The following is a 25,921-nucleotide window of genomic DNA, read 5'->3' as shown; positions in this document are numbered from 1 at the left end:
GTAATGGTCCAAATGAGAGCTGGTGAGAATCCAGATGAGAGCTGGTGAGAATCTAGAGAATCGGTGGTCAAGAGGCAAAAGGAGCAAGTAGATAAGGGGTGCTCTAGAGATAGAGGTGGAAGAAACTGGCAATTGTGGAAAGTGAAAGGGGAGACCAAAGGAGGAATCTTGGATGACTCAGGTTTTGGATTTAGCGGAGTCATAGTATATAAAAGGTCATGTTCAGTTTTGGACACATCAGGTGGAAGTTCGAGGCCGAGACGGCCCAGAGGCAGTTTTGTCAGCAAAGCTAGGACTCAGGAAAGAGATCTGTGGTGGGGGATTTCCATACCCAGGAGTTATAATGATGTAGGTGATTGTTGAAGTCGCAGGCGTGCATAAAATTTCCAAGAAAACAAAAACCTGTGAAACAGAAGAGAGAGAGAGATTGCTGAGAATACTTATATTTTAGGTCTGGGATAAAGGAAGAAAAACTCAAGAAGCAGCCCCCCCCCCCCCAGAAAAAAAGCAGGAGGTAAGTCAAGAAAGAAGAGAGTCACGGCATCCACTGGAGAGCAAGTTTTCAGGAAGGCAAGCAGTATAAATTAATGGCACAGAAACACCAAGAAAGGTAAAAGACGGAGAAACGTTCATTAGATCCGTCAGCCTGGAAATTACTGGAGACCACCACAAAAGATGTCTCAGGGAGAACAGTGAGAGCAGAAACCAGATTCCAATAGACTGTGGAAGTGCACGGAGGAAAGAGACATTGGGCAGTAGCTAGAGATGGGGATATAGGGTGGGAGAGAAGGGTTTTTTTAATGCTTATTTTATTTTTGAGAGAGAGAGAGAGAGAGAGGAAGACAGAGGATCCCAAGCGGGCTTTGCACTGACAGCACAGAGCCCGATGTGGGGCTCAAACTCATGAACCGTGACATCGTGACCTGAGCCGAAATCAGATGCTTAACCAACTGAGCCACCCAGAGGCCCCAAAGAGAAGGTTTTGAAAGATAAAAGGGACCGTAGGTATTCCGAAGGATCCAACAGTAAAGTAAGATGCTGAAGAGCCACAAAATGAAAGACGGTTTTGGAAGAAGCAGAAGAGAGAACAGAATAAAAGTGGATACATACGCATTGAGCTTCGAGGCAGCAGGGCAGAAGGCTGAGGCCCTGGAAGACTCTATTTTCTCTACGGAATGGAAAAATGAAGCCATCTTCTAAGACAGACAGGAGTTGGAGGCTGGGGGAGGGTGATGAAGTTTGGTTTAAGCACTAAGACGAATGTGAGATGTAGGTCACTAAGGTCACTTGGTAAGATTTCCAAGTAGTTTAAAGGGAACAAGTGAGACTGGGTTCCTGCCCACCCCCACCCCCCACCCCCACCTGTGTGTCGAAATACAGAAAGGGAAGAGGCAGGTGCTGGATCAATCCAGGTCTCCATCTCGTTGCTCATTACAATCACTGAGGGAGCTTTAAAAATATCTACTTGTGGGCCCCATCCTAAACTGGTAACACCAGGCATCAGGAGATTTTAAAGTGTCCCAGGTGATTCTAATGTGCAGCCAGGACCAAGATCCACTAGACTGTCTGTAGTTTGGGCTTTGCTGAACTACTGTACTATCTGAATAACCAGGCAAGAAAGTTGACACATACGAATTACTGGAAAAGAGGCACTATGAAGTTTAAGAGAGGGAGAAAAGGAAGAGAAACCAGAAGGATCGATATTCACGAAGATCGAGATAGAGTCAAGAAATGAGAGATTTAAGATGAGGTGAGAGAGTATGATTAGAATGAAGGAGATGTAGAGAGCTTAGATCCGTAGAGAGCTTAGAGATGACAGCTTAGATGTATAAGCTCTTGCTATCATAATACGTGACTTTACGATTTCAGAAGTGAAGCCGTTTGGGGCCATGACAAACTAGAGGGGTTGGCAGTAGGGGCAGGTGATCAAAGTGGAGCAGAGATGAAGGTGAGTGAAGATAAGTGAGACCAAGGAAAACTCAAATATAACTCAGACTCCGTCCCATTCTCTAGAGAGACCATCCCCTCCAATGGCTCACCATTTCATTCAGAGTAGGACCCAGAGTCCTTACAATCCCCAACAATGCCCAGTAAGACCTGGTTCAATGTTGCCTCCTTGGCCTCATCCACTACTCTCCCCTAACTCAGCTTCAACCGTAGTGGCCTCCTTCTAGCCTGCCCCAGGATATTTGCACTTGCTGTTATCTCTACCTATATTGCTCTCCCACAAGATATTTACATGGTAGCTCGCTCCCTTCCTCCACATCTTTGCTCAATTACCATCTGCTCAATGAAGGCTACCCTTGGCTACCCTTCCTGAGTGTATGCTTCCTTGAGGGCAGGGATTTTTGTCCATTTCCTCACTGCTACATCCGTCACACCACACCCACAACAGTGCCTGGCACACAGTGGCCACTCTGTAAATATTTGTCAAAAGAATGATGGAATCATTGAGAGGATTATACACAGGGGTACTAAAGTCACCCAGGATAAGATCAGGACTCAGGTTGGAGAGGAAGATGATAAATCAGGTATTAAAAGTCCAAGAAAAAAAAAAGTGTGGGTGAGTGAGGACAAGAGTTGACAAAAAGAATAGTGGGTCCAGGGTGCCTGGGTGGCTCAGTTGGTTAAGTGTCTGACTTCAGCCCAGGCCATGATCTCACAGTTGGAAAGTTTGAGCCCCGTGTCAGCACAAAGCCCATTTGGGGTCCTCTGTCCCTCCCTCTCTCTGCCCCTACCCCGCTTGCACACTCTCTCTCAAAAATAAACAAGCATTAAAAAAAAAGATTAGTGGATGGTACAGATGGCATGCGCCTCAGGGACCATTTATTTAACTTTACTTACTTTCGTTTAATTTCTTTTTTTGAACAATACACAATAAATTTAGTTTTCCTTTAATTTTGTTACTTGTTGACTTTTTTTTCCTTTTCCTCTTTTTAGGATGAACACAAAAGGCCTAAAATCAGTGCCAGGGAGAAGAGGGTGGCCATCACCCCTCAGCTCTGTGGCATGGGCACCCCAGGAGGATGAGCAGGCTTACATTTGATAAAGTTGCCTGAGAAATGACGTGTCAGTTAAGGCAAGCAGGTGTCAGTGGTACGTAAACCTGGCTATACATTAACATTAGCACCGCCTGGGATCGCTCTTAAAAAGTTCAGGCCGGGGGCGCCTGGGTGGCTCAGCCGGTTAAGCATCTGACTCTTGATCTCGGCTCAGGTCATGATCTTATGGTTCACGAGGTCAAGCCCCACATTGGGCTTTGCGCTGACACCACAAAGCCTGCTTGGGATTCTCTCTCTCTGCCCTCCCCTACTCTCTCTCTCTCTCTCTCTTTCTCTCAAAATAAATACACTTAAAAAAAAGTTCAGGCCAATTGAATCAAAATCTCTGGGGACAGGGTCCAGGCTCCAGTCCTTGTTAAAAAGCTCCCCAGCTGCCGCTAACGTATAGCCAGCACCGTGATGCACTCGGGTAGATGACACCACAAGAGGGGAAGGGCCAGGGGAGTTTGGTGAAGGCAACGCGGGCCTCAGAGGACATGGACAGAAAGCCTGGGAGACAAAATGGAGTGCAAAGACAAAGCGCAAACATGTACGGGGATGGAACCGCCCAGGAGTTGAGCAGGACTTACATTGGGGGAAGTGGCGAAGGACGGCGTGAATGAAGGGGCATTAGGAAAAATGAAGAGGTCTCAAAAGTCTGAGTAGACCCCACCCTCCACAAGGAAATCACTGGGATGAAGTTGTCCCAGGGTTGAAACTGGCCGGGGAGGTACCGGTCGCCACCAAAGGCCAGGTCCAGATTCGGTGCATTCAGGAGGCACAACCAGGTCTAAGGGGGTGGAGATGTGATTACTGCCTGCAGGTTTCTCTTGGTGGTCTTGGAAAACAGAAAGTGCAGTGGACCCCCTACAGGCACATTGCTACAGGCGGTGCGTCGTGCCACTGATGACCAGGTCAGTCTCAGGTCTCCGCAGGAGAGCTGGAAGGCAGGAGAAGTGGTGAGCAGCGATGAGGGAGCTGCTTAGAATTAACCGCCCGGACCCTCGGAGGAAAGTGGCTTCTGTGCCGTCCAGACTACTGGGGGTGGATGCAGAGCAAGTTTTGGTTAGGGAGGCGACTGGGCTGGCTGTACCAGGATCGGGTCCCTTGCAGTGTCAACCTAGAGGCAGGGAGCTGCTCGCTACCCTCAATGCCACTGAGATGCTGAATCCATACCCACGTCCCTCCACCACCCCTAGTTGGGTGTGAGGGTACAGGGTGAAGCCCGGCTGACCTCAAAAAGCCAAAGCAATCCTGAAAAAGAAACACGAAACTGGAGGTACCACAATTCTGGACGTCGAGTTACGGGACGAAGCTGAAGTATTCAAAACAGTATGGTACTGGCACAAAAGCAGACACATAGATGAATGGAACAGAATAGAAAACTCAGAAATAAACCCACAGCTATGTGGTCAATTAATCTTCGACAAGGAGGAGAGAATACCGAACGGGAAAAAGACGGTCTCTTCGACAGATGGTGCTGGGAAAACTGGACAGCCACGTGAAAAAGAATGAAATTGGGCCACTATGTTACACCATACACAAAAATAAGCTCAAAAAGGATTCAAGGCCTAAATGTGAGACCGGAAACCTTAAAAACCCTAGAAGAGAGCACAGGCAGTAATTTCTCTGACATTGGCCGTAGCAACATTTGTCTAGTTATGTCTCCCGAGGCAAGGGAAATAAAAGCAAAAATAAACTATTGGGACTACATCAAAACAAAAAGCTTCTGCACAGCGAAAGAAACAATCAACAAAACTAAAAGGCAACCCACTGAATGGGAAAATATATTTGCAAATGACATATCCAATGAGGGGTTAGTATCCAAAATATACAAAGAACTGATATAAACCAACCCAGTTTCTCTTTGAAAAGCAACCGTAGAAGTGAATACTAAGCAGGGTGCTGCCTCTGCAGACTAACTCATCAGACACCGCCCCCTTGAGGCCATTCCTAAGACGGACGTGTAGCGCCAGTCAGCCCCCCCAGGGGGGCCTAAATGTTAGGGATCCTCCTTGCCCTTCCCACTCTAGTGGTGAGGACTGTTACATCTCTTTTTTAGCGACTCATCTGGATGTCCGTGCACGTCTACAACTGTGTGCGAAGTTCCTGGGGTGCCTGAGAATGATTCTGGATGTTCCCCTAAGAAGGGAACACGATTGAGCTGGGTTTAACCCAAGGAGCAAGCTGGATCTGATTTGGTTCCAGGGCTGATCTCTGAAGCCAGGCCATCTTAAAGCGTGATCCACGGATCACCTGCACCAGATCTTCCTGTGATGCTTGTAAAAATTCAGAATCCTGGGCTCCTACCTCAGAACTTCAGGATCAGACAACTCTCTGTAGACTGAAAGGATCACATAAACACAGCAATGAGGTGGGGGGGGGAGGGGCTCTGTTTTGTCTTGTCGCGTTTGGATGTGGTAGCCAGCTACATTTTGCCTATTTTGTGACTGAATCTAAGGTTCCATAGCATGCTATCCACAGTATGTGGTTTCAGATGCCACATGGTAAAACCCATGGCCACAAAGGCCCATACCTGCCTGAACAACTGACGCTTTGAGGCCACGTCTCATCTTCCTCTTTGCCCGTCCTGAGCTAGCCTACACACACACCCATGAGGCCATTCTTCTGTGAACACAGAGCCTTTGCTGCACTGCCGAAGGACGCTCTGAGGACCACGGTTCGGTGTGCCCAGTATATCATGCTGACACGGCAGCAATTGTTCAAAGGGTGATTAATGACTGCATGCAGTTCAAGGTCTGTGTCAAAGCATACATCTCTTCAAGAGTATGTCCTTTTTTTAAAAAAAAAAAAAAAAAAAAAGCTTAATCCAGAGTCATGTCTGATGTCTTAGTGAGACGAGTCAAGTTGAAAGAGGAAGGAGTTCCTTCCCTTAATTGATCCATCAGTCAGTCTTCAATACATCATGTCTTGGATGCTTTGGGGAAAACAGACGTGAGTAAGTCATAGTGTCGTCAAAGAGTTTAAAACCTACCCAGAGAGACAACAAATATACTCGTGCTAACTACCATCAAAACAAAGTAGGAGCGCCTGGGTGGCTCAGTCCGTTAATCAGCTGACCTCAGCTCTGGTCACAATCTTGTAGTTCGTGAGTTCGAGCCCCGCATCCGGCTCGCTGCTGTCAGCACAGAGCGTGCTTCAGACCCTCTGCCCCGCTCTGTCTCTCTGCCCCTCCCCTGCTCGCACCCTCTGTCTCTCCCCAAAATAAATATTTAATAAAGAAAAAAAGTAGTATAGGATCTGTGCTAACTGAGCTTTAGAGATGAAGTGTGGCACAGAAGGGCTGAGCCCTGAATCTGCTCAAGCCAGACACACGGAAGTCTTCCTTGATGGCTCACTTCCTGCAGCTCATGTAGCCAGTCCCTCAGCAAGTCCTTTTGGCTCTAGCCGCAAAATGTATCCCGAATCTGCTCGCTTTTCTCCATGGCCACTGCCAACCCCTCGTCCAGGCCACCGGCAGTCGCTGTTCCTGGCCTACCCTCCTGGCCTCCCAGCTTGCCTCTCTCTGGCTCTCTTATTGCCGCTCTGCAGTCCAATTTTGTGTAGCAGTCAGAGTGCTATTTTCAAAGTATAAATTAGATTGCCTTGAGCCCTCACTTAAACACGTCAGTGACTTCCCACTGCACTCAGCATACGGAACTCGCTCCCGTGGCCTGCAAAGCCCTGCGTGACCTCCAACCTCACAGAGCGCCGCTTTCTCCCTGGCCCACGGTCTCTTTCAGCTGCTTGAATATGGCAAGCACCCACCTCGGAGTGTCTGTGCAAGCTGTTCCCTCCGCATGGAACACTTTCTGTTAATATTTGCTCATCTTTCGGGTCTCGGCTTGGATGTCACTTCCCCCAGAAAGGCCTTTCTTGATGCACCTTCCATCCAAATCAAGTCTGTCTTGTTACCGCCTCTCATATTACCCTGGGGTTTTCCCCCTCGGCACTCACTACAGTTTACAATTCTACCTGCCTGGGTCTATTGGTGTAACGTCTGTCTCCTGCATTAGATTGTGAGCTCCGTGAGGGCAGCGAAGATCTCCGTTTTGTTCATAACTCCGTTCTAAGCGCCTAGCGCAGCATCTGATATACGACAGCTGCTCAATATGTGTCCTTGGGCTGGAAGGATGAAAGAATAAAGCTGTAAAGTAGTGAGATGGTCCGAGAAGGCTTTTTGGAGAAGAACCAGTAGGAGGTCACCACGAGCAAAGCCATGGAGCTGAGTATTTGTGTACAGGGTACGTTCTGGGGTTGGGGTAGGTATGGCTAGAGCGCGGCGTCCATGTGAGATGAACACTGTTGGCAATGTACGTGATAGTCATCTACGGTCATGTAGTAAAAAAGTCTGAAACTCCAGGCTAAGCCGCGTGACCCTTATCTGCTACCTCCCGCCATGCCACTGCCCCAGCCTGATCCCAGGTATCGCCAGAACAACCCAGAGTGGGCAGGAGACACTATTCAACCTCAGCGGCAAGCAGTTAAGGGTGGCACTGCCCTCATACCATCTCTGGCCACGGCCAGAGGCCCAGCAGGATTTGGAGTGAGCAAGCAGAAGGGGTGGTGAGGAAAGACGGGTCAACGTACATCAGTGGTCCTCCTGGGTCACGCAGCCCCTTCTGAATACTCTGTACGTGTCCCGGTTCCCACCTTGACCCTTACGACTCAAGTCAACACACAGATCTAGTAGTAACAGCAATGTCTGCCTCATAAGATTATCGTGAGGATTAAGAGAGAAAAGACACTTTGCATAAGATTATCGTGAGGATTAAGAGAGAAAAGGCACTTTGCATAGTGCCTAGCACATAGTGAGCACTCATTAAATGTTATTATGCATCCCCTGTGAACTGGGAATAATAATAGTACCTACGCCTCACAAGACTGTCATATTAAATGTAATGATACATGGGGCGCCCGGGTGGCTCAGCCGGTTAAGCGTCCGACTCTTGATTTCGGCTCAGGTCATGCTCTCACGGTCTGTGGGATCAAGCCCTGTGTCCGGTTCCACCCTGACTGCGTGGAGCCTGCTTGGGATTCTCTCTCTCCCTCTCTCTGACCCTGCCCCTCCCCCTGAAAATAAAAACTGAAAACACATAAATGAGACGAGTCACGTAACTGCCCAGCATGTAATAAGCGCCCAGTAAATGCTAGCTGTTATTGCTGTTATTAATAGCATCAACAGCAGCAGCAACAATACCGAATAGTGCAGGAAACAAATAATGAAGGCTGAACTAAGGCAGAGACACTGGGGAATCCAAGGAAGGCAGCATATGCCTGAAATTGTCACTCCGGGGCCCCAGAGGCGGGGGATTAATTTATCAAGAAAGGCCCAGAGACTAGTGCGCGGCCAGTGGGGGTGGGGGGCAGGGCAGGTTGCTTGGTCACCAGGCCGGGGCAGGTGATGCCCCGGGAGATGGCCCCCCTCAAGGCAGGCCCTGTCACCAGGGCTCAATTCCCAGCTCTATTGATCAGGTAGGAACTGTCACTATGGTAGCATCTGGTTGCCACACCTGATGTGTTACTTGGGGAGGTGACACGGGCTCTCTGGCCTGTCGTCTTGGAGGAATGCCAGGGCTACCAGGGGAGGCGAGGGAGGGGCAATGAAGAGAACTTTGTGCTGTATGGGGCCGTGCTGTATGGGGCCATGCTCCTGTGGGAGGTTAAGCAGGGTCTGCCTCGTCCCCATTTCTGTTACCCTGAGAACCCAGGAATCGTCTGCCGTCTGGAAGCGGCCCATCTGACGTGGTGTCGTGCCTTCTCAGGAAGCCCGCTCGGTCTCAGGAGGTCCCCGTGCAAAAAAAGGCCCTCTCCTCTGCTTATCCCAAATGACACGCAACATGAAGACATCAGAAGCCTGCGCTGGGGCAGGAGGAAGGCCCAGAGGTGGCCCGGACACCGAGAAGACACGGACCAAAGAGAGGTCTGAGGTCTGAGGTCGGCAGCTGGCTAACATCAACAATACACTTCTATGTACCAGGCCTGTGCTGAGAACTTTGTGGGAATTATCTTATTCATTCAAAAAAACAAAACAAAACAAAAAGAAAACAAAAACAAAAACAAAAAAAACTACAAGGAACTAAAAGGTAGCTACTCTTTTAACCCCATTACACAGATGAAGAGACTAAGTTTAGCGAGGCTAAGCGACTTGTCCAAAGTGCCTGGGCCAGGACCCATACCTCTCCACAGAGCCTCATGTACTCGTGATAATACAAAAATAAGCTGCCATTTATGGAGCAGGAATGATGGGGCAGACCCTTGCCCCACATTATGGCTTTGATTCGTTACCTGAACTCTATGAAGTGGGTACACAGGATTAACTCTTTCCACTTTACAGAGCCAAGGCAGCGAGGTGGTTAAGAAACTTTCCAAGACCACACGGCTCGTTCCTAGGAGAGAGGGCAGGGATTTGATCTTCGCCAAGTGATTGCATCTCCCCGCCCTTTAACCTCACACATCCTTCTCTTTTTATCCAGAATGGCTCTTTTGCCAGGGAAAGCCTGAAGACGACTGTAAGAACGTTCCCTGGGCCATTTGTTTTCAATCATCTGATTGCACTACTATGGCCACAGGCAGGGGAGAATTCAGGATCATTACAGATGGGAGACCTGAGGCCTCATACGACCTCGATACCATCTGACTCTTGTGACTGGGGAGAACAGTAAAGAGAAGAGATGTTGCAGAAAATGGGTGGAAGTCTTCCACTGAGGGCTCCAACTGAAAAGAGGTTTTTAGAGAAATGATATCCAATGCAAGATCTTGCCAAGAAAGAGGGAAAAAAAATGTTTCTGTGCAGCAGTGTTAAGTCCACACACTTCAGTCAAAGTGAAAGTCAGACTCCTGCAAATGGGGTATTACTTTAGGGTTTGAGGATACACTCCATCCCGTGGGTATATTCTGGAAATGTCTGTGCATGGATGTGTTGTGCTCATGAGCTTGAGGGCTATCAATCCTAGTACCAAGAGTCTGCATTAGCGGATGCAAATATCCCTTGCTGCATGCTTCAAGTTTCATAATGAGAATCAGACAAGGATTCGGATGAACTGGAAATCCAAGAATCCAAGCCAACAAGACTGTTGTTCGCCCTATTTCTGGGCCCTCCCCCTGGCTACCTCCCCTTATCTAATCCCCCATTAGCTGAGGGCATCCTGGAAGTCACTGTTGACCTCTGGTTACCTATAGCCTTTGCACCAGCTTCCGGATGGGATTACGAGGAGAAAAAAATAAGCAGTATGTTTCACATCCCTACGAACTATGAAACTAACAATAGTCACAAGGTCTCTGGAGTTTACTTCTCAAAGCCAGTATGTACTGGTCTGTTACCAATGCACAAAAATCAAAATCTGTTCCCTAGCCCCACCCGTACAGTGATCCATAATAACCCTAACAACATTACTCTGCCAATAAAATGAACACTCGTCTCTTTCTCGGTGTTTGAGGCTACTCAGATACTTCAGGGTTCAGACTTCACAGCCAAGAAAATCCATTGCTGCATACATCAGCCTTTGGCATCACTGCCTTATTACCACAGGGAACGCTGAATAGCCAAATATGTAAAACCTTGGATTGTGAGGATCTCATTCTGCGAGTGTTCTGCAGGACGAGCAAACATTTCTAATAAATTTTAACTTGACAAACGACCGCTGTCTTGCAATACGAGTCGTACATGATGCCGAACGTCGTCGAACGTCACGTGATCACAACTGAGCCAACGGTTTTTTACATTCGCTTTGATATACGAGTGCTTCAGATTACAAGCATGTTTCTGGAACGAATTATGCTCGCAAAGCAAGGTTTCACTGTAGTTCTGTTTCACCATTCAGGTCCCGGGACCAAACAGACAGACCCACGTTGCTACTCACCAGCTGAATGAACTTGTGCCAATTAGCTGCTCTGAGGCTCAGTTTCTCCCTCTGTGAAATGAGCACACTGATCATACCGACCTGACAGAGTTGTGGAAGGGACCAAATGAGACAACGCATGCCACGAGGGTAGCGAGGTCCCTGGCACACAGCTCCATCAACGGCTGCTATTTATAAAGAGGAAGATGTGCTATCTCTGAAAGTTTGCCTTGGCGAAGCATCTCTCTGGCCACAATGCCCCCTGCAATGGAGTGAAGGGCTGAAGGCCGAGGCACAAGAAGACAAGTGGGGCATATTGATCCTGACTCCTTTCCTGACTCCTTTCCTGTCAGTGGTCAGAAAGCAGGAGAGTATGGGTGGCTCAGTCGGTTAAGCGTCCGACTTCGGCTCAAGCCATGATCTCGCAGTCCGTGAGTTCAAGCCCCCCGTTGGGTGGGCTCTGTGCTGACAGCTCGGAGCCTGGAGCCTGCTTCCGATTCTGTGTCTCCCTCTCTCTCTGGACCTTCCCCGTTCATGCTCTGTCTCCGTCTCAAAAATAAACGTAAAAAAAAAATAAGAAAAGAAAGCAGGAGAGTACTGAGGCAGTGCCTCTGGTTGGAGGAAATCAAATCAGTGAGAAGAGTGGGGGAGGGCTGAGGAGTGGTGAGAAAGCGTGATGGGGGTTGGGGGAGGTGAGGGCGTAAAAAGCTAAGATGTTGAAATCCCATCAAGCAAGAGAACCCGCTGCCACTCTGTGAGCTTCATGAAGGGAAGTGAAATACAAGTTTAAAAAGTCAAAGGAGGGGTAGAACCTTCAAATGGGATTGGAAGGAGAGCTTGGGCAGAAAGGGTCTGAGTTCCGGAAACCACTTTGTCCTTTCTCAGAAATGCTTCTACTGAAGATTTTGCGCCAAAGGGCCTGAAATATGCTCATGACTGAATAACCGGTCAGTTCATCTAGGCCTGCGCTTATTCAGAAGAACACTGCGCTCTCCACTCACTTATGCAGAAACCAGCCCCAAGGAACTAGGTCCAAAAAACCAACCTCCTCCAACTCGGTCTCCTGTCGGAGGTTTCTAAGCCAGAGCTATTGGGAAGCCCGGACTTTGTCACTTGGGAAAATGGTTCCATTCCCTCAGGCCAGAAAACCCAAGGGATCCTGCCTCCTGAAAGTTACCACAGGAGGGGGCTACAGCCTTCTCTGAACCTACCTAAGAAGGCAGTTAACACAGATTTCCTGGGTCCGCTCTTGGGAGTTTCAGATTCAGCTGGTTGAGGTGGGGACTCCAACATATGTACTTTTTTTTTAATTTTTTTTAACCTTTATTTATTTTTGAGACAGAGAGAGACAGAGCATGAATGGGGGAGGGCCAGAGAGAGAGGGAGACACAGAATCCGAAACAGGCTCCAAGCCGTCAGCACAGAGCCTGACGCGGGGCTTGAACTCACGAACCGTGAGATCATGACCTGAGCCGAAGTTGGACGCTTAACCGACTGAGCCACCCAGGCGCCCCTATGTATTTTTTAACCGGCCCCTTAGTGATTCTGTCACAAAAGCACACTTCGGCTTTGGAGACGAGTATGCTTTCTTTAAGTGGAAGACACTACGGAACAGATCAACTATTCCTAACTATGTCCTCATTTTACACGTAAGGAATCTGAGGCACAGAGACATTTAAGCACTTGTGCAAGGTTGCACAGCTAATTCGAACCCAAACCCGATTGGAACCTGGATCTTCTGCCTCCCAATTCACTGGAAGCTCCATTTACTATCTTTGCCTCTCAATGAGATTTTTCCTTTCTACTTTAAGTACCGAGGGAGATGTCCCTCCTGGTACTAATAAAGAGGTAAAAAGCAACGCTTCCAGGGCGCCTGGGTGGCTCAGTCGGTTAAGCATCCAGGCTCAGCTCAGGTCATGATCTCACAGTTCGTGAGTTCAAGCCCCACGTTGGGCTCTGTGCTGACAGCTCAGATCCTGGAGCCTGCTTTGGATTCTGTGTCTCCCTCTCTCTCTGCCCCTCCCCCACTCATTCATTTTCTCTCTCTCTCTCTCTCTCTCTCTCTCTCTCTCTCTCTCTCTCAAAATAAATAAACTTAAAAAAAATCAATGCTACCTTTGTAGAATATTCAGTAGAAAACAAAACACGTCGATCCCACGTTCTACTAAAAGCATCAAGCACAGTTTTAAAAAGAAAAGAAAATATGGCCTTTCCCCTTATGACCATCCGTAAGGAGAAACAGAGCACCTGATTTATGTGTAGAGCCCATATTTGTGGCTACGATGCTTCAGTTTTAAATTATTCAGCACTGAAGAGACACCCTAGCTTTAAGAAATGGTATTCGTGAGCTTAACAACCAAACCCATTTCTTTTTCAAGGCCGCAAAGATTAATAACTATATTATCCGGCCATCAGTTCCCCTGTGAACTATCCTTCCTCGATTCCAAACCTTTAAAAGAAAAAAAAAAACCAACCAATATTAGATAGGATCTAAAGCCATTTGCCAAATACCAAGATTTTGAGGTAAGTGGCAAACCACACATCATAAATGTCAATAGTTCAAATAATCCAAATTATTCCTTTGGGTACAATAACCCACCCATCTTCTGACAACTCAAAAGCATCCCAGAGATGGGCTGTGTATGGACCATGCTAGGTAAAGTGAATGATGGGTAAGTCCAAAGGGCATTCTTAAATCTCTCATATTTAAAGGCACCCACGTCCATCCCTAGAGGAGATAAGTTGCCAAATTTTTAGCTAGCAAGTGGTGGGGGTAGGTCAAGAACCCATTGCAGCAATGGTCCACCCTGAGGGCATTTCTCCTTTCCAGATGGGGCTTCTCAATCTGTAAAATGGGTAACTGCTCTGCCACCCCCAAGGGGTTTTAAGGTTGCTACCATCGTTCTAAAGACAAAACATAGCTCTAAAACCATACAAATGACCCCTGTGGTTTTCACCATCTCCTCATCCATAGACCCTACCCATGGCCTAAAGCAAACACCAAATCCCCCATGACCCACGACCATAGTATCTGGGTTTTGGCAGAAAAGAGATGCAAGGAGAGGAAGCAAGCCCAGGCAGAGTGACGGGAAAAGCTACACCTGTATGTGTTCGCCACTGGTCCCTTCGCAGAGGGTGACATCACTGTTTATTTCTGTTAGGATAACTCCTCGTGGGAGGGCCTCAAACTTGCCCTCTTTGCAGGAAGTCAGATTGGAGAGAAGCTGACTCCTACTCAGCACTCGGCCTCTGGAAAATTCTGGAACCAATCTAGCTGACCTCAGAGGTCAGTGAAGATGCAGCAGTGGCTTTTTTCCCAAGTGTCTTACAAGGTAGATTTGTAAAGTCGATTTGCCATTGGCCACTGTTGCAGCTGCTGCCAGCAGAAATGACCCTGAATGGCCATTCATTTCACAGTGAATTTAGAGGGACCTGATGCTGGAAAATGCGTTTGGACACAGTTTGAGTTGGAAATGAATTAAAAAGCATGTTTGCTTAAATAATTGAAGATGAAACATGTATTACATGTGTTTTGTGCGCAGTTAGGGATTTCTGCACCAAGCCTTTCCTGGTGCCAAACATGAATTCCTGCCTAACACTTGATGTAAGAAGTAAAATCTTGGGGCTACTGGGTAGCTCAGTCAGCTTGAGTGTCCAACTTCAGCTCAGTCATGATCTCAAGGTTCATGGGTTTGAGCCCCGCATCAGGCTCTGTGCTGACAGCTCAGAGCCTGGAGCCTGCTTCGGATTCTGTGTGTGTGTGTGTCTCTCTCTCTCTCCCTCTACCCCTCCCCTGCTTGGGGTCTCTCTCTCTCTCTCTCTCTCAAATAAATAAATGAACATTTAAGAAAAGAACTCAAATTTTTTTTCAGAAGGCATCAGGAAGAGAAGCAAAGTATACTTTTATACACTATGATTGGAGTGTAAATTGGTAAAAAAAAAAAAAAAAAGAAAGAAAAGAAAAGAAAAGAAAAGAAAAGACTTCAGAGAGCAATTTGGCAGTATCTAGGAAGAAAATTACCTGAACAAAGTCAGTCCTAGGAATTTATCTTAAGGAAATAATGAGCCCTATGCATATGATACAGTCCAAGGATATTCACTGTGGCATTGTTTGAGTGCTCATAAAAGAACAGAGTGCCAATTAGGGTTTTTCAAATCTTAAACTTTTCTGTACAACGGAAGACACTAAAATCCAAGTGAAAAAGTAAACAAACTGCTTAATATATTTACAACATAGATAACAGCTGGCTGCTATCTGCAATATGCAAAGAAATTGCAGTTATCAAAATGAGAAAGAATGACTAAATAGAAAAGGAGGTAAATGATATGAAATGGCAACACAGAAGAGATACAGATGGCCAATAAACATACAAAAAGGTGTTCAACCTCTCTAGTACTCAAGAAAAAAAAAAAAAAAAGCAAAGATGGGCACCTGTGTGGCTCAGTCGGTTAAGCGTCCGACTTCAGCCTGAATCGTGATCTCACGGTTCATGAGTTCAAGCCCCGCATCAGGCTCCGTGCTGACAGCTCAGCGCCTGGAGTCTGCTTTGGATTCTGTGTCTCCCTCTCTCTCTCTCTGCCCCTACCCCTGCTCATGCTCATGCTCTGTCTCTTTCTCTCTCAAAAATAAATAAATGTTAAAAAAAAAATCTTTTTTTAAAGCAAAGAAAATAAGGGTTTTTTTTTCAGCTACCTCATTGTCAAAGATTCAAAAGATCAAAAGTATCTGACATTGGTGAGGAAGAGCATAGAGAAATGGCCATTTTTGGTGGGAATGTAAGTCACTATAGCCTTCCTGGAGGGAAATTTTGGCAGGCTCTATTAAAATCAAGGACATGCAGACCTAACTCTGTGAACCAGCAGTTTCACTACTAAGAATTTATTCTACAAAAACACTTGCAATAGGGGCGTCTGGGTGGCTCTGTCAGTTGAGTGTCCAACTCTTCATTTCAGCTCAGGTTGTGATCCCAGGGTCGTGGGATCCAGCCCCGAGTCAGGCTCCATGCTTGAGATTTTCTCTCTCTCTCCCTCTGCCCCCCTCTCATGCTCTCTCTCTCTCTCAAAAAATAAAAATAAAAATAAACACGTGCAGTAGTATGCTGAGATTCATGTAAAAAGAAGTATGCTGCACCAATATTTAATATTTTTTAAAAAAATCAGATATAATATAAAAATTCATCAATGAGAGTTGGATTAAAGACATTATGTCACAACCATATAAAACAGAGTACTATGCAGCTATTAACAAGAATGAAATAGCTACATGTACCCTGGCAGGAAAAGACCTCCAGATATAAGAGTTCTATGAAAAGCATGCTGCAGAACAGTATGCAGAGCACTGGTCACATCTTTTATTATTTTATGTGCCTGAATCCCTATGTGAATATTCATAAAAACACGCACAAAATGCTACATACCAAACTGTGAACATGGCAGGGATCAGTGGTGGAGAGGCCAGGAACATTCTATTTGATATTTCTATTTTTACAAGCATGAGCATGTATTATTTTGATCAGAAAAACGCTTTTTTTAAACAAGAAGTGAGGCAAGCTGTGCCACTCCCCCACAATCTCCCAGCCTCTAAAAATGTCCTCTTCAAGGACGTGGTGTTCCTGCATCTAAGACAATTTCTAATACGCTAACCATGAGCTCTTGCTATTTAGGAGTTAAACTAGGTTAAGAAACACTGGAGAGAAGCAAAAGGGATGCCCCATTCTTTTAGAAGAGTTGTCTTTCATGCTATTATGGTGTAACTGACATCCTTTCTAGAACGACCTCTGTCTCCCATTCTTTCAAATCTCCCGCCCTTCTTCCTGCCACGCCTCCTTTGCCGGCACTTTTTCCTAAGGTTGGGAGAAGGGGACTCATTCATTGTAATCCCTTTTCTATTTTTACCTCAAGAACTGGCTTCAATCCCATTATTCCATCCTAAAGAAATTCCACACCAACGTCCCCGTTCCCCAGTCTATTCAGCACAAGGTTTATCCCAGTCTTTCCAACTCCCTCCAACTTAAGGTTGACAAGTCCAAATCTGAGACTCTTTAGTGTTCGGGGAGTGTCTACAAGTGACCCTAGGCTGTGTACCAACAGCTTAGCCAGCAGAGCGAGAACCCGCCACCTAGACGGCCCTGAAATTATGTGCACATGCTAGTGGATGTGGGCCCTTTTCGGGGGGGAGGGAGGGCTCAGTGGCTTTCATCACACGTTCAAGGAGCTCATTGGTCCACAAAAAAAGTTAATAACCATCAAGGAAGAGGGACTTGCATGGGTGAATCATCCACTGAGTATCTATGCAGAACACCCAGTCCTGAGGTTTCCAGCTGGCTGCTTGGCTTGGTGAATCAGACAACCATACACTCAAGAGGAATGGAAAGAGAGGGACAGGGGAAGCATAGCCTTTTAGTGCTCCCCTAGAAACCTGTTCCTCTGCTAAAGCTGCCACACAGAGCCCACACACAACCCAGACGTGGACGTGACCTTCAAGTCCCACTGAGCCAACCCACACTCCCCTGAAGCGCACAAGAAGACAGCCAGGTCTAGTGGAGAGAACGTTAGGAGGCAGCAGATCTGAGTTTCAGCCTCTAGAAGGACTTCTGTTCTGTCACACGGTAGCTGTGTGACCTTAGACAACTCACTCCCCTTCTCCCGCGTTTTTCTCATCCAAACAGAAGCTTTGCACCGGATGAACTTCGAAAGGCACTTGGTGCACTACCATTCTATGAGTCTCCCCTACTGGACACATGTTGCCACTAAAGTTTCCAGAACAGAGAAGGACTTCACTCTCACCATCCAGTATCACAGTCTTAAAGTCACAGCCTTTCTTCTCATGACCAACCTAAACCCTTCTTATTGCAACCGAAGCTTGTTGCTTTCACGCGGAGCACGGCTGGTCTGCGTCCAGAGCACTGCAGAACGGGTAACCGAAGGCATCAGCCTCTACCCCAAACTGGGTTTGCAGTGATTATCAGCTGTGAATTCGCAAGATCCGCACTCTTCTTTCAAGGCAGCTCATAGGGAATCAGAAAGGGTCAATAGTCACATGAGTGCTTTTTCTTCTGCCTTTCAATTTCCTTAAAGATGGCCACGCCTTCCTATTGACAGCATAGATGAGGCACTAGGGCCACTGAACGTGAACCCTGCAGCGGCTGCTTCCAAGATGGCCCCTTAGAACTACTTCTGTAAGAAAAGGAGTCTGAAAGCTAAAAGCAACTTTCCAACTAAACTTAATTCCCACCTCTAGGGTTCTCTGGTCAGCAGGGTGTGTTCAAATTGATGGGATTTTTCTTACGGCTATACTGATGATACCTCTGGCCCAGGAAATTAAAGGCCACACTGAAATTCTCAGGATGGTGAAAGGAAGTAAGCACAAAGAACTGAGTCACCAAAGGTTGAATGAGGATAGGTCTTTTCAGTCAAAGCAAAGCAGAGAACTGAGGCAGTCTGCCCAACACTGCAACAGAAAAGCAAAATGTGGGCCTGAATTATCAGGATCATTGCCTTAACTCTGCACTTCCCTTTCGTAATAACTTGGAGTTTATATACAGCCTTTCTTCTATGGAGCTCAAAATACTTGCAGAGATGGTATCTTAGTTGCCATCACACAGACGGTGAGGGCACTGATTATTATCAGCCTCATTTTACACACCGGGGGAAGGAAAGCCTAAAAGGGTGAAGCAAGTCATCCCAGTTTACCCAGCAAGGTACCGACAGCCCCCGAGTTGGGCGGGAAATGCTCTCGCTCGAGGTTGCCCGACGAATATTCTTCTCAATAGCAGCCTGGTCAAATGCTTGTTGCAACACCACATTCTGTGGGCAAAAACATCTGGATAATGCTGCATAGTCTATTCTCCTGGGGAGTCACAATATACATTTGCCTGGTAAAGGCTTTTAGAAGCCCTGAAGTAAACAAACCTGTTTTTGTTTGAGCAAGAATTTCCCAAATTTAACTTGACCACAAAACTCTGTGTATGTCTGAATGTGAGTGTGAAACACCTACTAACATCCTGTGGAACTAGTCTTCTTCGGAACGCACGCTGGGAAGCGTTCGTCCAGCCACTAGACTTATCTGAGTACCTACACAGCAGACAGGTCCATTCATTTCCAGCTCAAGCTGGCGGGGGGGGGGGGGGGGGGGGGGGGAAGGTTCTTAGAGATCCCGCCTGCTACTTTCTGGTATCAATGCCAGTGAACAGAGGACCTTAATGCATCCAAAGGACCCTGGGCCATCATTTCCTCTGCCTCGGGGCATTGGCCAGGCTAGGGGGGAAGTCAATTCAAGCTCAACCACTTCTGCGGGCATTCCTTTCAAACAGAACCCAGGGCTATTTTTGGTCTTCATTTAAGGGAGGAGGTGCTCAGGATGCTGGTCCAAGCCCTCAGAGCCCACAGTCTTGACTAGCATAATTTTGTGCCCATCAGGCACTTCCGGCAGAAATCATTAATCTCTTAGGTTCACTTCCGATGCCCTTTATCAGCCTATGCAATCGGCACCACCCAATAAAACAGGAGACTCAGAATGTGCCCCCCCTCCGGCTTAACTGCATGAGCGTTCAAGTCAGTCCTCATATATCCATTTCTAACTATGTACCTAACATACAAGACAGAAATCCTCTGCTATTATTAATTACCAGTGACACCACTAACAGTATCTAAAATGTAAAAAGTCCCTGAAGACCCTGTCCTGGTTAATTTGTATTTTATACACAACCCAAATGATAAAAGATAACAGACAATGGATTTCATATTTATCACCACCATTTCCATGCTTTCAATGTTCAGTATTTACTAATCACCCACACCATGAGGGAAAGTGCCCACAATGAAATTGGTTAAGTTTCTGTGCAAAAGGTACATGCAGCGCGGGTGTGTCTGTCTTTATCCATCCATTGGCTATACAAAAAAAAAAAAAAATCTGTGGAAATGGATTTTTGGTAAAAATATTCACTGTAAAGGTCAGAGGGGCACTGTTATTTAAGATGATCTGATTATGAAGCCTCTTGTAAAGCAACAAATTCTGCGTTGTGACTACTGTCCATCTATGTCATTTTCCCGGGAAATACATACTTCCAAGCAGCAGATTTGCTTAAAGCAGAACACTAATATTTATAAATGAGCTGGACATTTCTTAAGATGGGGGGGATGTGCCGATCTTTATCAATCTGCAATACCGGCTCCTTCTGCATTCATCATTAATCGCTATCCCAATCCAGACAGACTCACTCTGACTTTGTTGAGAATGTGACATTAATACTTCTGAGGACTCCCTTGCAGTCTTACTTAACTATGACCCTCCACCTTTACACATGCTGTTCCTTCAACTTAGCCACCTGGTGAATTAATTCTTCAAGACTCACGCAAATGTCTCCTCCCCCACAAAGCCTTTCTTGATCATGCCAACCCACCCCTAGGCAGGCACCCCTTCTCTGTGCTCTCGCAGCACTCTATCTCTTGTCATACTCTACTGTAATCATCTGCTTACACACCCTATCTTGCCTACCAGACTGTGCACTCCCTGAGAGCTGAGATGATGTTTTATTCATTTATTCATTTATCTACTTCCAATACCTAACATTACTACTAGCACATAGCAGGTGCTTAATAAATGTCGGTTGTTTGAGTGAACGATCACTACCCTTAGCTAGGCATTTTTGGTTCCCTAAAAATAATGCTCTATTAAAACCTCAAATAACATGTACAAGAGAAGGTCTAGCAGGTGTGTTCATTTTTGTTGATTTCTTCTTTCTTTGATGAAAAAAAAAAGACCATATCAATTCACATCTTATGGTTCAAGGAGAAAAAGAAATCCCTCTGAACGAAATTCACTACTAATACAGAGGAGCATCTAGTATGTTCGTTTTTCTCCAAACGTAGCTGCTACATCCTAGCTGAAAAGTAACATCACTGCAGTAAAGAAGACATGAGCATCCACTAATTAAAGGGGTGCAGGGAGAGGCACTGCAGGATCACTGTAAGAGCTTTGGATCCTCATTGGCTAAGAGAGGGAAGCCTGCTAAGAAAGTTGGGCGTCTTTGGGGGAACAACAGTGATGGCCAGGAGGACTTGGTCAACCTGGCTGGAAATTCCACAACCAGAAGTCCTAAGCGACAGCCCCACGCTGGGGGGATTTCCATCACTTTGAAACCATCATTACCCTTCTAGTGTGGGCAGAACAGGTTGGACCTGATCTGTTTGCGTGTTACTGCAATCTGGCTTGGCATGGGATGATACCCAAGGACATGTAATGCCAGGAGTAACCCAGCCCCATGGCGCAGACACACACGCGCACACACACACGCACACACACGGCACCCCACGCTCCAACTCATACTCATTGCATCCCACACAAAACCCACACCATCTCCCCCCCACACACACAGGCCACCGCATTCCCGTGTGCCCAGTCACACACGCAGGGAGTGCCCCCTCGCATTCTCTCACTTCCCCAGTGTGCCCGGCCCACACCCCACACCGCCGGCAGACTGCAGCCTAGCCTGAAGCTGGAAGCTGGTGCGGACTGGTTTTTGTTGTATGTAACAAAGCCCCATGCACCCAGGTGCCCCGCTGGATCGGCTCCATCCATCTCTCCCCGCCCCCATCCACGAGCTCCCAGAACAAGAGAAAGCTCAGCTCTGGGAAGTGGATGCGGGGAGTGGGGGTGCAGAGAAAGAGAGCTTGAGGGGTGGGCGGGGGGCGGGAGTGCGGGCAGCTTCGGGGCGCCCTCGCCACGAAGCCACAAGGACGGCCAACTGCCAAAGGGACCGGGGCTGCCCTCCCAGCCCATCGCACGCCGTCGATGCCTAGAAAAAGACCCAACGCGGAGAGATAATCGCCCCCCGCGCCCGCCGCGTGCCCTCCCGGCGGCTCCGGGAGCCAGCGGCGCTCCGACTGTCCGCAACAAAGCGCCCCCCGCACAGACCTGTTCCAGGCTCCCCGGGCGGCCCGAGCGCAGGCGGCCGCTGCTGAGGGTTCTGCCCTTCGCCGCGGCGGACGGGAGGAGGAGCAGGAACTGGGGGAGGAACGAGGACGAGAGGGGAGCGGAGACCGCGGTGGCGGCGGTGGCGGCGGCAGCGGCGGCGGCAGGAGGAGGAGGAGGAGGAAGAGGAGGAGGAGGAGGAGGAGGAGGAGGAGGAGGAGGAGGAGGAGGAGGAGGAGGTTGCGTCTGCGGCCGCCGCCGAGGATGCTCGCGAGGGAGGCAGGGCGGTGCGCTCGGGGCGTGGGCTCACGTGCGCCCCGCGGCCCCGGGCTGCGCGCGCGGCTGGGTGTGTGAGAGCATCTGGGTGGGTTTGGACTGTGATTATTCCAATTCCGACCTAGTGTGGAACTTGTGGTTCCTGCAGCCAGGCGGAAGTGAAACCCTTTCACTCTCCCAAGCCTGATGGTGTCGACCCTGGCGATGGGGGTTGGGGGTGAGGGAGCGAGGGCGGGGAGGAGGGGTTCGGGACCAGGGCTCCGGGCCTGCCATTAATGTCTGCACCCCTTCTTTCAGTCTTCCTTCTGGGCGCCGGTGGCTTGCCGCCGCACACATCTCTGGAAAGCCTACGGCCAAAGAGAATAACAGAAAGAGACCCAGAGGCTGAGGACAGTCACCATCCACATCACATTGTATTGAGTGAGCGCTCACGTCGTGCTGGGCTGGCTGTCTGCGCCACCCAGAAGGCAATTTTCTGTCCTAATTTGGGATTGACTTTCGTGAGTTGAGGTGCCCATAACTTCATTGCAAGATCTACCTACATCCCACCTTTCCTCCTGGCTGATTCCATTGTAGTAGCTCTAGGAGTGGCACATTCAGTTTAGATGAGAACGGGACTGGTTTTCTGGAGATCACTCGGTTGAAGATCATCGTGGATCCAGCTGGAGACCCCGTTTGCATTCGGACACCTAAAGCTAACAGAAGGGGAAACCGATTGTGAGAAGCACAACTTTGCCCCATGAGGCAATCCTTGGTGAACCCCTTGCTTAGAGCCCTGCTGAAGGTCTTCCTGCGGTAACTTTTTGAGAATTTCACTTCATCTTGCCTCTGGCTTATCCATGCAGAGTACTTTGGGACTTACAAAGCACTTCCTAGTAATGGGATCCCTACCATATCACCTCTATGAATTATGCAAGGAAAATATCATCATTCGTATTTTACACATGAGGAAACAGATTCAGCAAGATTAAGTGGTTTTGCCTAACATTACAGGCTAAGAAGTGGCAGGTCCAGAATTAGGACCTAGTTCTTCAGATTTCCAGGTCAAAGTTCTTTTTTAAAATTACATTCTGGAGGGGGGGGGAGGGGATGCCCAGGTGGCTCAGTTGGTTGGGTGTCCAACTTTTGGTTTCCGCTCAGGTCATGATCTGACGATTTTGTGGGTCAGAGACACAAGTCCGGCTCAGCTCTGACAGTGTGGAGCCTACTTGGGATTCTCACTGTCCTGCTCTCTCTGCCTCTCCTCCTCTCATGCTGTCTCTGTCTCTCTCAGAATAGAATAGAATAGAATAGAATAGAATAGAATAGAATAGAATAGAATAACATCTCAGAAAAAAAATTGAAATTCACTTATTGATCTCCAGGTTGGAGGTGAATGGTTTAGTGCCTTCACTAAGTTGAAATTGTTAACTAAAATTATATTTTGAAAAAGTTACTTTCAGTTAGATTGATACATTCAGGTGCAACTCACAAGTTAGCAGGCGAAAAAGAGTGACTTTCAGGTCTCGGTCTCCCATCAGCAGACATAATTATTCCTTTGATTCTGTTGCCAGCTCCTGTAAGTGTACTTTGAAACAAAGAGACAGAAAGGACAATAGAAGGAGGGTTTATTTGAACTTCCTAGGGTGATAATCTAGTGAATGTTTCCTCCACATGCTAGATATGCATCCTCTAAGTTATGAGAGTGAATCATTGTTTGCCACCAAGGGAGGAAACCTGTCTCCCACACAGCAGCCGGGGCAGTCCCAGGAGTGTACAGATGGATGTCAGGCAAAAGAAGCAGGCTAGTGCAGCAAGCAAAAGCTCCACTGTAGACCCAGACTCAGTATCAACAACCCGCCTGTAAAATAGGCATAGAGGCGTGAGAACAAAATGGAGGGATACAAGCGCCTGACACAGAGCGAGGCTCAATAAATGACGGGTGTTATTATTCGAGAAAAGCGACAACTGCATTAATGGGTCTTTCTCCGTTAAAAGCAGAAGTCCTTGGGGCGCCTGAGTGACTCAGTCGGCTAAGTGTCCGACTCTTGATTTCAGCTCAGGTCATGATCTCATGAACTGTGAGATCGAACCCCACATTGTGTTCCACACTGGGTGTGGAGCCTGCTTGGCATTCTTTCTCTCCCTCTCTCTGCCCCTCCCATTCTCTCTCTCTCTCTCTCTCTCTCTCTCTCTCAAAATAAATAAATAAACTTGAAAGAAAAAAAGGCAGGGGATGCCTGGGTGGCTCAGTCGGTTAAGCATCTGAGTCTTGATTTTGGCTCAGATCATGATCTCCCGGTTTGGGAGTTCGAGCCTGGCATTGGGCTCCATGCTGACAGTGTGGAGCCTGCTTGGGATTCTCTATCTCTCCCTCTCTCTCTGCCCCTCCTCTGCTCATGCCTTCTCTCTCAAAATAGCTAAATAAACTTTTAAAAAAGGCAGAACTCCTTTATTACTAGGAGGCCTTCCACATGTAGAGAACATGGAGAAAAAGATTTTTTTTTTCCCTCCAGGATAGGAGAGATCAAGGTCTAGTGATGGTAGGTAAGCATGATAAACAAAAAGAGATGAAGAGTTTTCTGTAACTCCTGAGGACCAGCATGGAACTGAGAGAAGAAGAAGACCCGAAGCAGATGATGAAGCCATTTAGGATCTAGCAGGGGATTGTGACCCAGATTCTTGCTACTCATGGTCAGATTGGGGGTCGATGCCTGCTAGTGGTTTTGGAACAATGTACATGATTTACTCAAAAGGGTATTTTGGCTCCTCTAAACAAGCTTCTGTTTTTCAAAAGACCTAATAAACAACTCCATTCAGAATATATCAGAAATACCTGAATCTGATGTTCAGCCAGGGACTCCCTGTTCTGATTTGGTACCAAACAGAGACTATTCTTATTTGAGCCTTGCCAAGCACAGAGAGGTTGAGTCATAACCGTGCTCAGAGCCAAACTGCAGGAAAATTGTGAAGGAGATGACATCTGTCCCTGACACCCTTCCAGTCCCTCTGTGTTGCACCCTTTCCTTCCCACTTCTGATTGCTGGACATCAAAACCCCTGCCTTTCCTAACCGGGAAAAAGTGACCTGACCTGTGCGCTTACAAGGAAGTGCCTTTGCGTGCTTCTCTTCTCAGAAGGGAGACGAGCAGCAGAAGACAACACAAAGCTCAATGGCACTGATCACGGATGGTAGATGGTTGGGGCATCCTGGGTCGTAAAAATACCTTGGATGCCCTCAAATCATCTAGTTTTCCTCTCACAAGTCATTTTTCTCCTAATAGCCACTTCAAACGAGAAAAACGTGCAGAATGGTCTGTGTGATGCCAAGCACCTAAAACTGGAAATGATATTAGAGGTATGAGACTAGGCTGGGGGTGGACAGAGTCCAGGTTGCTCCCCGAATCCCTTTCCTGATTATCGTGGTAAGAGCATTTAATGGGAGACCCACCCTTTTGTCACATTTTTAAGTGTACAATACAATATTGTTAACGATAGACACAATGTTGTATAGCAGATCTCTAGAATTTAATCATCCTGATCATTGAAATTTTACATCCATCCAATAGCACACCCCGTCTTCCCCTCCTACCCAATCCCTGGCAACCACCATTCTACTCTCTGCTTCTATGAGTTCGACTGTTTTAGATACCTAAGATAAGTGAAATCATGCAGTATGTGTCCTTATGTGACTGGCTGATTTCACTTTGCATGATGTCCTCAAAGTTCATCCATATCCCACATGGCAGGATTTCCTTCTTCTCTTAAGGCTGAATAATATTCCATTGTATGTACATTTCATTCTTCTATCGATGGACATTTAGGTTGTTTCCACATTTTGGTTAATGAGAATACTGCAATGGACATAGGAGT

The 25,921-nt window shown here is 47.3% G+C and overlaps 1 protein-coding gene across 5 annotated transcripts in view; it reads right to left on the bottom strand.

The window, feature by feature from the left end:
• The window catches only part of PAK3 (p21 (RAC1) activated kinase 3), a 259,307-nt gene extending 237,360 nt beyond the window's left edge, over positions 1-21,947 (bottom strand). For 3 of the 5 annotated variants that reach the window (XM_023249300.2, XM_023249301.2, XM_023249303.2), the window contains exon 1: positions 21,798-21,947. The gene's annotated coding sequence lies outside the window, so the exon portion shown is untranslated. The remainder of the gene's footprint in view (positions 1-21,797) is intronic. The other 2 variants (XM_045051244.1, XM_045051237.1) reach the window with 2 other exon arrangements.
• Between the last annotated feature and the right edge of the window lie 3,974 nt (positions 21,948-25,921).

Source organism: Felis catus, chromosome X (genome assembly GCF_018350175.1).
Source record: "Felis catus isolate Fca126 chromosome X, F.catus_Fca126_mat1.0, whole genome shotgun sequence".
Lineage (NCBI taxonomy): Eukaryota > Metazoa > Chordata > Mammalia > Carnivora > Felidae > Felis > Felis catus.
This window is presented reverse-complemented; position numbering and strand designations above follow the sequence as displayed.